Raw genomic sequence first — 12,635 nt, 5'->3', positions numbered from 1 at the left:
TGTTTGCGTTACAGACCAATTCTTTGCCACAGTTTCTCTTCTAAAACATAGCAAAAGCTTCCCAGGGCTATTGCTTTCAATGGGAAGGAAAAAAAATGAACACTCCCTGAAACAGAATACACCAAAGATTCATTCACAGTAGCACAGCAGCAAAAATAGGGAAACAAAACACCACAACAATGCGGCATGCCTGCTGCCTCCACAGATCCTCGCCCCCTTTATTTGCATAAAACCATCTGTATGAGATGTTGCGCATTACTGTGCTACTTACATAGCCAGTGAGAAGTCAAGTCTTATCTTGGTTGGTTTTTGCAGCATCCTATGAAACTTAACTGGTTTGAATTCTGCAGCAAGTGCTACGTTATTAGAAAGTTTCTTGTTGTTTCTGTGAAAGAGAAATATTTGTAGTAATCTATGGACCAACTTGAATAATGGGGGGGGGGACGACGACGACGCGGATCCAAATGCGGCCCTACCTACTGTTGACAAGTAACCTGTGGACATCTCCCCCTTGTTCCTCAGCTCTCATTTTACAAGAGTTCACAGATGATTTGGAGCAATCCTTGGCAGGTCTCTTCATGTTTAGGAACGGTTTTCATTATTTACTTCTAGTGTTACATGTGACATGCAGCTTGCATCCTCCCTGCTTTGACTGGAACCTGGTCAGCAGGAGAATTACAACCAGTGTCTGATGAGCAGAAAATACTCAAGTTTGTTCATCCATAGCCATTGCTAGCACACAAAAACACATCTTTGTACGTACAAGAGCCACCTAAGAACCTGCATTAACAAAATTCTGTTTTAATCTTTTCCAGAAGAAATACCACGGCATTAAAGTCAGCAATTTTGGATGCTTCTATTCCTGGGGGGGCATCCAACCTGATATTTCCTCAAGAGTCCAGCTGTCAGACATCACCACACACCCACTGTCCATCATAAACCCCTCTCTCGGTCATCCTCGAAGCGTGAGAAATTAGATGTTAAAAATCACTTGTCAACTGACTATTTGGTCTCAATTTGGTGTCTGTGGTTGGATCTCTCTTCACACAATTATTTTGATCCTAATTAAGACTTCTGGGTGAATCCCCAATAAAAATAAAATTAATTTGTAATGAGTAAATACAGAGGAACAAATCACAGTCCAACTGCACAGTCTCTTGGAGCCCACGAGACTGTCTGCAGAATCCTTCTTGCAGAGCCTCTCAGCCAGCTCTAATCATTTATTTAAAAAGAGACTAACAGAATAGTCTGTCTTGGAGGAAGAAAGCATATGTTAGTCTCAGCATGGATTCCTTTAGGAGGGAAGTGTAATTACCACATTCAGCATTACCGTAACTCAGACCTACCATTTTCTTTCTTTAAATACCAAGTGAAGTGTATGTAAATAATTTGACTGCACAAAATGCAGCTTTCCACACTGAAGTGTTATTGAGTCAAGTCAATCAAAGTCAGCTGGACAAAGGACAGTTCGTATGGGTGCTGGTTACAGCTGCTCTACCCTCATGTCATGTCCTATCTACATACTAACAGACCTCTGACTTTTGGGGTTGGTTGGCTTTTTTTTTTTTTTGGTTTGATGTTTTGTTGAGTTTTGTTTGGTTGGTTTTTATTTTTTTTTTTTTATTTAAAACCCCAAAGAGACTGCATCATAGCACACAACAGGTGAGAGTACCATCCTCTACCAACTGGCAGTAGTTTTGGGAACTCTAGGGATCATGTTGATATCTGTGAAGTCCAGGGAGAGCACATCTGTGTGCTTTTGGTTTCTCCAATGCTGAGTCCAAGGCAAGTCAGGATGGTGTAAACTTTGCATGTGGATATGAAGAGGCTTTCGTAGTTCATGGAAAGCAAGAGCCTGATACATTCCTAATGCAACCCAGAAGTGAAAACTCTGTAAAATGAAAAAGAAAGAAATGCCATCCTTCCGTGCTAACAGAGGACCTCTACCCTGCAAATAAATTACTTTGAAAAAGATTTACTGAACAAGCAACTTAACATAAGCTCCCAGCACAATGTTGTGACAGAAATGGCTAATGTTGGTTTTAGAGGTATAAACAAGAGGAGCAGTAAGCAGGATTGATGAAGTGATTATACTTTTATTTATGACATTGGTGAGACCAGTAAAAGGCATACAAAGCTCAGTTGCAGTCTCGCAACTTTTTAAAGAGTGTTGAGAAAAAACAAAGATCAGAGCAACTGAAGGGGGAATAACTGAGATCTCAATGAGAGCTGAAAGAGCTCAATCTATTTAGCCTATCAACAAAGATTGAGAGGTAACTTGATTAGTGTATAAGTACCTTCATAGGGAGAAAACAAAGGGTATTAAACGGCTCATTAATCTATCAGAGAAAGGCATAACAAAAACTAATGGCTAGAAACTGAAGCCAGACTGATTTAAATTAAAAACCAGGCACAATTTTTTTTTTTTTATTTTATTTTTTTTACATTGTTGGGTATTCTCCAGCTTTTGATATATTCAAATCAAGAAATGGATGCTGTCTCAATACTGGTTTTAGACAGACACAAGTTACACTAGTTAAGCACAAAAGTTACTGGAATCAATACTGTGGTAACCAGGTGAAATGCAATGGCCTACAATATACAGTAAGTCAGAGGGACAATCTAGGGGTCCCTCTTGGCCTCAAACTCCATGAGTCTATGAACTCTGAAGAAGCCATCTCTCTTCCCTCCTAATAAATCCAATCATTCTGATTTTCCACCTATATTCAGTCACTGCTGAAACTCCTGTGTATTACAACAGGAATGTACAAAAGATTGGAGTAAAATCTGAAGCGAAGATGAACCATGTGCTGAGGCATAACACAAGAGCTAAATTATTTTGCTTGCTTTTTAAAAATAGGTTTTGCACTCATGGGGAATATTAGATTGATGACACTGATAAACTGAGGGGTGAGGGTAGGACTGGAGAAAGTAGGAATTTAAAATGGTTCAAGCACACAAAGTACCTCATCCAACAAGATGCCTGAAGGACTATTCTATAAATTAAAGAGCGCAGTTCATCATGTACATTTGTTCTGCCCTAGCCTTGCAATTCATATCAAGAAAAAAAGATATTAGTAAGCAATTGTGTATTTACCAAAGCAGATTCATAGAACTCATCTTTGAGTTATTCAAAGCTTTTCATAAATATGATCAATACGTTTAGGGGGGGAAGAAAAAAAAAAGGTGATGGCAATAGGCCATAACTTTTAAAACTTTCTAGATGCATTACACAACAAAACTATGTAATTCACTTGAGCTAAATTGAAATTTACAGAGTTAAAATAAAACCATAAATAAAGTATTTTTTTTGGCTCAAAAAAATTTGGCTTAAAATAATTTAATAACCTCTTTTGGCATGAAAACCATCTTCTTTGTAATCTTAAAATTTGGTCACCACACTGAAAAGTCACTCACACCTCTATAAGGTACTGGGATTGCCTGTGTGAAGGATGTAACACTGCAGACAGGATATCAAATGACGCACAAGTCTCCTGTTCAGAGCCGGACAAGAACAGCACAGATTATTTGCACAGCCCATCAGATAATGCTCCTTGTGATTAGGGATTCTGAGCAGTGCTGAAGATGTCTCAGCTTTCTCCCAAGCCCCGGCCCTGGCTCCCCAGGCCATGCACCATCGGTGTAGGAACACCCATCCGGTCCATTCGCACCCAAGCAGCAGCAGAAGGTGCTTCCTGTCCCCCATCCTTCCTTGCTGCTTCCTTCTGAGATTACAAAATGTTTGCTTTCAAAGGAGAGGGCTCAGTTCACCCACAATATCAGTGGAGATTTCAGTTTTCCTTTCCCGTACATATATGCCCTTGTGAATGAAAATCAGCATGAATGAAGCCAGCTTTGTCTGCACTTGCGCTGTAGATATGCACAAACTCCAGGAAGCCAAGACTTAATTTGATCTGAAAACCCCCACAGCCAATGCATTTTAAAGACAGAACCACAAAGCCAATCAATAGGGACCATTCAGATACTTGCTGTCAGCGGCTAAAAGAAAATGGATACCGAGAAAGCCATAACTATGATAAATTTAGGCGCTGCTTCTCTCTGACTAATGTAGGCACTAAAACACTCCATGAATATCCTGCTTTGAAACGTGTCATATTTCTGAGAGGCCAATCAATCTCGGGTTCTCTGTGGACCACATTAAAATACATTTGTCACTGTAAGTTTATAAAATATTGATGGTGTTTTTTAGGGGGGTGTTAGGAGGTGGAGAGGTGGATCAAAAAAGGGGGAGGGAGAGCTACTTTAATGAATTATCTTTAGGCTAGAAGAAAAAGAAGAAACAAATGTAGGTGCATATTGTGGATGAGGGTGAAAAACAGGAAACAGAATTGCTTACTGAAGGAAGGCATTTGTTGGATTAATAGAAAAGATCATGTGGATGAACGCGTTATAGAGGCACTTCAGTATTTCAAGCTCAATTTGACCTAGATTTATGATTTTATTAAATCTTTAATTTTCTAAATTTGGTAATTAATAAAAATAAAACCAGAGGTCTGTTAATGACATTCACAGAAGGGAAATTAAAAGCGTATCTGTGTTCCAGAGGGGAGCAGGGTTCCATTGCACCAGGCACTGCATCATATTTATACCTGAAAGAGGGAACAAGCCCATATGTACTAGCAAACCTCACCAGCTCTTTAAAGAGGAGACACGCACACTCCGTGTGGAAAAGACATGGAATAGAACAAGGATATACAGAGACAGACCACCTTTCATACTGGTGCATCTACATACACTCAATACTTGAAGTGTCAGATATTAGTCATGAAGAAAATTCCCATCTTAAAGAATTTATGATCAGAATAGCTAAAAGACCAGAAATGAGCAAGAAAAAACTGGGAACCAAGGTGGAAATGGGAACCAAGTCACACAGAATAATTAATTTAAGATTATAAAGGAAGCTTGTTGCAGATCCAAGCTATGAGTTCGCAGCCAGGCCAGGGCTTTCCAGGCAAGACCACTCTACCTTTCCGTAACCCAATCCACTAAACACGTAACGACATACCAAGCTTTCTACATGAGAAGCTCTGCTGAAGTCAATAAAGCTATTCACAAGTGTAAAGTTAAGCCTGAGCTTAAATAGTGTGGTACTGTGATCTATGTTTGTAAGTGAAGTGTGGAACTAAAGCTAGTTTGTGTAAATAATCTGAAATTAGGTCATTTTTCACCATTTCTGTCAATGCAAAAAGCAGTTTTTCAGATAAGAACAACAGCAGCATTCACCAAAGGAACAAAAAGTAAATCCTCATATGCATTTTTAACTCACAGATGCTAAACTTTTTGGTAAAGACATTATGCCATGTTGGTAGGAAAAACACTCTTAGGCAATAAATAGCACATTTTGCTTTAGTGATGAATAGCAACAAAAATAAATTGAGGCAGAAGCATAAAATTTTTCATTTTTCACAAATCTGGAAAAATATGAACTTTTCTATTATTTTTGGCCAGTGGCCCAAACGTCTTCCCGTCAGCCTTCAAAACAAACCCCACTCCTCTTACTGAGATTATCCAAACAGATACACAGATCTATTCTCTATTTCCTTTGCCATAGTTTAGGTATTTGGCTGTAAAAATTTGACAGCTTAAGAATCTTGCATTAAAAAGCCATTTTTCTGCCTCCCTCTCCCCCCAGCATTTTCAGAGAAATTGAAGATTTCCATGTGCAGGGAGGGCAGGGGGAAGGAAGTATTTTGTTTCCCATCAGTTTGATGCAAGGTTAAACGTTTCAGTATGTTCTAGGAAAGCAGAGTGATTTGCTAAAAAGTCAGTTCAATATTGAATTACACCTCCTGCAATGCTTCCCAAAAACAGTAGCTCAGGTGCCCAGATCCCCGCTTTTTCCCCTAATGGCTGCAGTCCTTGATGAAACTACTTTTCCCACTATGCACAATACACTTGTGCCTCAACATTACTAAACTGATTTTCTGTTCCCCATCCTGAATCTTATCTCAAAAGTTAGCAAGTTACTATTTCCCTCTACACACCTGTAGCACACACAGACCCTACTCATGGGCTATAGCTTTATTAGGTCAGGTGTCGAGGAAACAGAAGGAAAAAAAAACTTTTCACGCTTGATATGAACGAAAAAAAACCTTTTCACACTTGATATGAACGAAGATCGGGTTCAAATCCAGTGTCTGTGTGTGCCAGTGACTACCTGCTCAGTCGCAGCAGCACGTACCTCAGAGCTGTGCTGACACTGCCCAGATTAATCACAAATATCACCCTGAACCATGTTTTCAAACATATCAAAGACTTTGGGAAGTATATGGGAGCAAACCACACCTGCTGCAGTCGAGGCCTGCACATGGGATGGCGGCTGGGTGCTTCCTTTAGGGGAGCTGCCAGTTCCTAAGGCCATGGCAGTCTGATGTCTCCTTCCTTTTAAGAGAAGTCCCCAGTACACCCAGTCTCCACATCCCCGTCTCCCCACTGCTCCCCAGGGGCAGGTTAGCCCTGATAGACGGGGATAGGCCCAAGGGCCGCCCCAGCCTCCCCAGAGCCTCCGTCCACACACCCCACTGGGCCTGGGGCTCCACATCAGCACTGGCCCCAGGCCTGAGCTCCGTGTCCTGAGGCAGTGCGACTGCTCCCTGGGGAGGACGAGCAGGAGACCAGGGCCCTCAGCTGGGCTGGGCCCTCACTGACAGTGCACAGCCGGACCCACCGACGGCCCTGTCAGTGGCAAGGTGGCAAACCCACCCTGACGTCTACCCGGGAAATCCGGGATATTCAGGCATGGCAGAAAACAAGGGGGCACAGGGGCTGCCGCAGCCCAGTCCAGGCCTGATGCCAGAGCCAAGATGGAGGCCCATGCCCCTGACTGGGGGCATGCGGCTGGAGGCCCTGGGGGACTGTCTGAGCCTGACAGAAGTCACCTACATTCACCAGCTGCCAGCATCAAACAAGGCCATTAGATCAAACATTTCCTTCCCATTGCTGATAAATCCTTAGCAGTGCTCTAACCCTGAGGGCATTAGGAGTTTTGAGACCATTGAGTGAGTTCACCAAGAAACTGGGTCCTTTAGCAGTTCAAGCTCTGTAATTCCAGCCACCAGAAACATAATGGATTGAAAGGAAGAAAGCAGTCAGGAAAATGTGTTTTATAGCATCACCTGCACACGCGGCATCTGGCTTTGCTTTCTGGCAATCAGGCCCACCCCAGTGTTTCAGCTATTGCCCCTTTCGGTGTCCATGATCCCCCTTCTCGCCATGGAGGGAAGGGAAACCTGCTCCCTCCAGGGGCTTCATCCCCCAGTGACAGGCTCCAAGTTTGGGACCCCTGAAGTTGCTTGACACACAGCAAGAAAACACCTAAATACACTTTTTACTGTACCACAGCACTAGAAAGAAAGGGCTGACTACACACAGCATAGACCTGTTGTGCCATTAGATGGCTGTAACATCTAAGAGCTCATTAGGAAAAGAAACGTCAATGCCACAGGATCTCGATTAGTCACTTCACTCCCTCATTCCAGCATGGGAGCACCACCTCCTCTTTTCTAACACCATTTATGTTCATCCCCTCACTTATGTCTCCTAACTTGTTTGAGGGTTGGTTACAAAGCAAATGTACCTTCTCCCTGACCCCATAGACCAATCAAGGGAGTTGGTGTGACCAGCAGACAATATCTTGCTTAAGCATGGCTCACCAATTCTGCAGGCATCAAATCAGCCTGTCAGTTCATAAGCCTGGATTGCTTTCCCCCAAGCAGCCCCATAAGGTTTTTGTTCTCAGACAAGCTTGTTCAGGGTATTTTCTACAAGTACAGCATTGTTCCTGGCCATACACTGTCCAATCTGCTTATCAATATCTCAAGAAATGGGGACTCCATGGCTTCCTCACGGAGACTCTTTGGCAGGCTAGTAAGGCACAGTGCCAGCAGCTTTTCCCTGATGTTCAGACTTTGATTTAAATCTATTATTTGTGTTACCACCCTTTTGCTATCACTCTGAATAAAATCTCTCACCAAAGTCATCCCAAACCAATAACAGCCAGAAAAGAAACCTAATAATGAATTGTACAATAGTACTGGACATTTTCTATGCTGGGACAAAGCCAGATCCCCATCCTTCTGAGCAATGTGGGGAAAGACTGGGTGATCCTGACACCTAAGTTTCAAACCTCTCCATGTCTCCAAAATGAAGGAATTAGATGCTTTTATATGGTCCCAGTTACACAAGAATCAGATAATACAGTCTAATGACCCCTCTGAGTCTTAAAGTCAGTGATGCCTTTGGGTATGTTTCTAAATAAAAGGCAAAACCCATGAAAAACCCAATCCCTCACCTCCAAACCCTCTTGTGCTTACTCGGCTTCATCAGTCCAGATCTGCCACGATAGCTTGGGGCAACATTTTGAGTTTCTTCCCACTTATTAGAGATCTATGTGTATGATAAAATACACTTTAAAAAAATGTTGTAAAGCTGGTTGCTTAGATTCATTAAGCACCAGGATTCATGTCATCTTTGATAATGTTTTATACTCAGCGTTTTCATATGCCTTCTATTTACATTTCTAAGCATGCTATAAATATCTACTGTAAGTATATAAAGGGCTGGCAGGCCAGCTTTCACCCGCAGGCCTCTTGCCCCGTGGAAGTCATTCTTCCCAAAGGACAGCCTGACATTCTGGGCAATGCACAAGACATTTTTATTTGATGTATCATCAGTTCATGTTGGTTTTGACTTTTACTTTGCCTTATTTTGTATTTCAGCTTGTAATTGTGGCAGCAATTTTTGCGTGTTGCTTAATAAATCTTACAAAGGAGTCTGTCCATGCTGCCTTTCATCAGAGCAAACTCCCATTGAAATTGTGCCTGCGCAAAAACTGTTGATCAACACTTTTGGAAACACGCATACCGTAACCTCTAAAAGGATTATCAGCTGGTAGTCAGAAACAGCCACCTGAAGCCAGTAGCTGCTTAAAAAGATTTTAACTGGAGTGTAAAATCCAGGCATATTTCTAGAGTCAGTATGATACTACCATCATGAGACATCCAATTCTAAAAATTCTGGTCTGAGAAAAGAAGTTTCCTTTCAGTATGACCAGTTATAGCCAAAGAAGGAAAAGGTAGTTAGCAGTCAAGTGATTTCTCCAAAAATTTCACTTTCCTAGGTGGTGTTGCATAAGTGGACTACCTCACACAGCCGATGTGACTGTCACAAAAACCTAACTTGAGACTAGCTGTAGGTCAAGCATCAACACAGGCAATTTAGAAAACACATTAAAGAAAAAAAAAAATTGTCAAATACTGACAAAATAGTTTGTGAAAGCAGGGTGAATAAAGTAAGACATTTTAATAACCATTAATCAGGTAACATTCTAGCTATTCAAATCATGACAGTTACTGAGGTCTTAAGTATTTGGAAACAGACCTTTCAGGAAAAAAAAAGATCAAAGTACATGGAAAACACAAAATTCACACTCAGAAGTTCTAGATCTTCTGTAGACATATACTATGTAAAATAATCTAAGATATTAAGCTACTATCTCACTGATTGTTAGAAACTAATTTACCATGTTTTAGATGACTAGTTTTACTATATACATTGAAACCATACATGTTATATAATTACAGCAAAGCATCTCTGTGTACAACTTAAAAACCCTACAGTTGCAGTCCAACTCTGTTTTCCAGTCATCAACACTGACATTTCTAAATTAATTATTTCTCTTATTTTAGAAAGGTGTTAGACAAAATCAGTTTTCCTGTATATGTTATTGTGGTCCATACTTAATACTACGCAAGAAAAAATTCTTCCATAAATGTATGTCAAAGTATGTTAGGAGTGTTAAATTCAAGTTACACATAACAATTATCTCACTCAAAGCGTAAATAAAGTTTGGTTTCGATACGCAAGCTACCCATGCAGCTATGCCTATGTCTTTTCCCAATCACAAGTTTGTATTTATTCTCAACTTCCTCCCAAGAAATGAGAGAATTGTCCCCTACGTATCCAAAATTTCTAGATCTTTCGCCTATCACCAGATTCTGAAGATAGTGGGTTTTATTTCAAAAGTTGCAGCACAGACTTAGAAATCCTGGATGTTTCAGCTTCTCAAGCTACTCAGTTTCTCACGAGACTAAGACTCTGCTACAAAATATCCTAAGCAATTTACTGCACAAGAACACTTATCAGTCACAGTTTAACATGAATAGCTACAAAAAGTAAATCTCACCTTACCTACCACTATAGTCAGATCCGTATGCCTACTACCTAGGCATCTTAAAAAAGCACTAAAAGCCACACAGATGCTAGTAACAAGTTTAGTTCTCCAAATAACTAATTTAGCCAGCGGGCACAAAGAGCACTCATACTCTCTGATGGAAAGACCACTAACAAACCAACCACTAGAGTATTAGATAGAGCATCCAAAGCTGAGACTCTAGCCTTAGTTAGGCTTGCCTTGATCATCTTATTTCTGAAATAAGGATGGAAGTGCTCACCTCCTGCACAGCATTGACTTAGACTTCAGCAGTTTCCTGGAAGTTTCTGGGGGCAGATACCTGAACAAAACACATTCTGAATGATGTTTAGTATTTCTTATATTTCTTTGGAACTTTTACTCTTTCTGGGCAAGATATGCATACAGACCACTTAAAAATGTGAGATATGCCATACACTTAGCCTAGCAAGGAAAAGGAATATGGAAGAAAACCAGGAAAGTGTCAACAAATTAGTAGCTATTTAAATATTGAATAAAATTCTTCCTTTGTTCAGGAAGTGTCTGTCCAACGGAAACTCTACTGTTCAAAATTGGTGTCATCTTGAATGCCAAAAAAGGAAGAAAAAGTCATTTATAAAACAATTAGAAATAAGGTTTCAGCCTTGGGGGTCTTCCTCAGGGCATGGTGAAACTAGGACACAGCAAAACTAAACAACATCCTGTTCTTCTTTAGCCTAAGGAAGGCCCCATGGCTAAAATGCCTTCTCTAATCTAATTTTGTACTTTTGACAAAAAGGTTGACCCTTCCCCCTGCTAATTACTGTTCTGCAACTTGTGACATATTGCACCAAGTTTGTCCCTTCATTTTTAGAGGTCACACACAATGTAAAGCATTTATCCAAGCCATCTTCAAATCCTACACCTTCATTTATGTCTGGAATGAACAACTTTTAAATGCTCACACTGGGAGGAGAGGGAAGCTATATAACTCAATTCTCCATTGCCTTTCACTTCTGCCGACATCAACTCTCCTGGGCAGGAGGATGAAATGCTACTGTTCCAAGCTGGTAGGAGTTTGCATAACTGGATAAGACCAGCTAAGGTGCAAAGCAATGGAGAATAGGACCCAGCAATTTGAAGATGTCACCTGTAAAAAGAAAGAATGGTTTCTGTCACACAAGTTTATTGCAGCCCAGAAATGTCTACAGTAACTACAGGCATATAATATGATATGCAAGGCTTTTATGAATGGGACCCTTGTGGCTTCTTGTCAGAACTGAATCTGAAGTGATGACAGGACATTTGTAAGAAGTCTTTCCTGGGATGCTGAAGGACTTCCATAAGGAATCATCTTGAAGATTGGGCTCTTGAGGCCTTCAGTCAAGAGAAGCCCTTCCAAAAAATGTTGAAGGTTTTTGGTAAGGAGCAACACAGATAGATACCCTCAGAAATAATGAAGGAGCTGAGCTGCTGGGTCTGAACTCTTTGCATATCCCAGAATTACAGGAGAGAAGCATACAGGATGGGTGACTAGCCAGTCTGCAGGTTGGGGGAAAAAACACAGAAAAGGAAAAACAAGTAAGCCCACACATTCATAATGTTGCTACTAATGATATCGCTGTCAAAAACATGACAATAGTTTGTCTGCTGAGGGATTAAAGTGACTCACCAAGTACGTTAACAGTTGGCATAATTTCTATTTGCAAGTTCTCAAAAGATTACAAGAAGAAACTGAAGAGGCTACAGAGGGCCTCTTCTCCCAGATAGGCATTGCTGAGAATGAGTAAATCCGCAAAGTGTAGTTTACATCTGCTCAGCTCCTGTTCAAACATAGATACAAAGAGACTTCAATATAGCAAACTCCTCTCTAAGTCTTCAGCTGTGGTGACACAACCACCTTCTGCCTGGTCCCTTACTCCCAACGTGGGGAAGCAGCTGCTTCTCATGGCTTGAGAGCTCCCAGTACTGAAGAGCTAGCGTTCACACACATTCAGGGATGCAATTGATGAGTACATTACTAATGCCTTAGCTTAGACAAAGGTATTGATACACTTGTACATTTTTTATTGTGGAGTTTTTAAACAACGATTAAGAAGGGAGTCCATTATTGCAATATTTGGTAGTCCACACTGCCCCAAAAAGCTGGCAAGCATCCATAACGTGTCTGTAGAAGAACTCCGCTAGTAACTTAGGACACAAAAAAAAGCCTGTGTTCCAATTTACCAGAAATATGGTCACAGGTAGAAACACTGCCAAATCAAAAACCATAAAAGCATGAAAAAGTTTGAAAAGCATTCTCTTTGCCCTTGGTCTGGGTGTTGGAGCAAAGCACCTGGCGATAGAACCTCCCCCAAAACAGGCAGTTTATCCTGCAGAGGCTTCAGCTCAGATTAGCCAGCTGCAGCCTGCCTGGTCCCATTAATTGCTATTCATCTCTAAGTGA

This window comes from Nipponia nippon, unplaced genomic scaffold (assembly GCF_047370975.1).
Source record: "Nipponia nippon isolate SJK-2023a ecotype South Korea unplaced genomic scaffold, ASM4737097v1 scaffold_13, whole genome shotgun sequence".
In the NCBI taxonomy this organism is placed as follows: Eukaryota; Metazoa; Chordata; class Aves; order Pelecaniformes; family Threskiornithidae; genus Nipponia; species Nipponia nippon.
Note: the sequence above shows the minus strand (reverse complement) of the source record.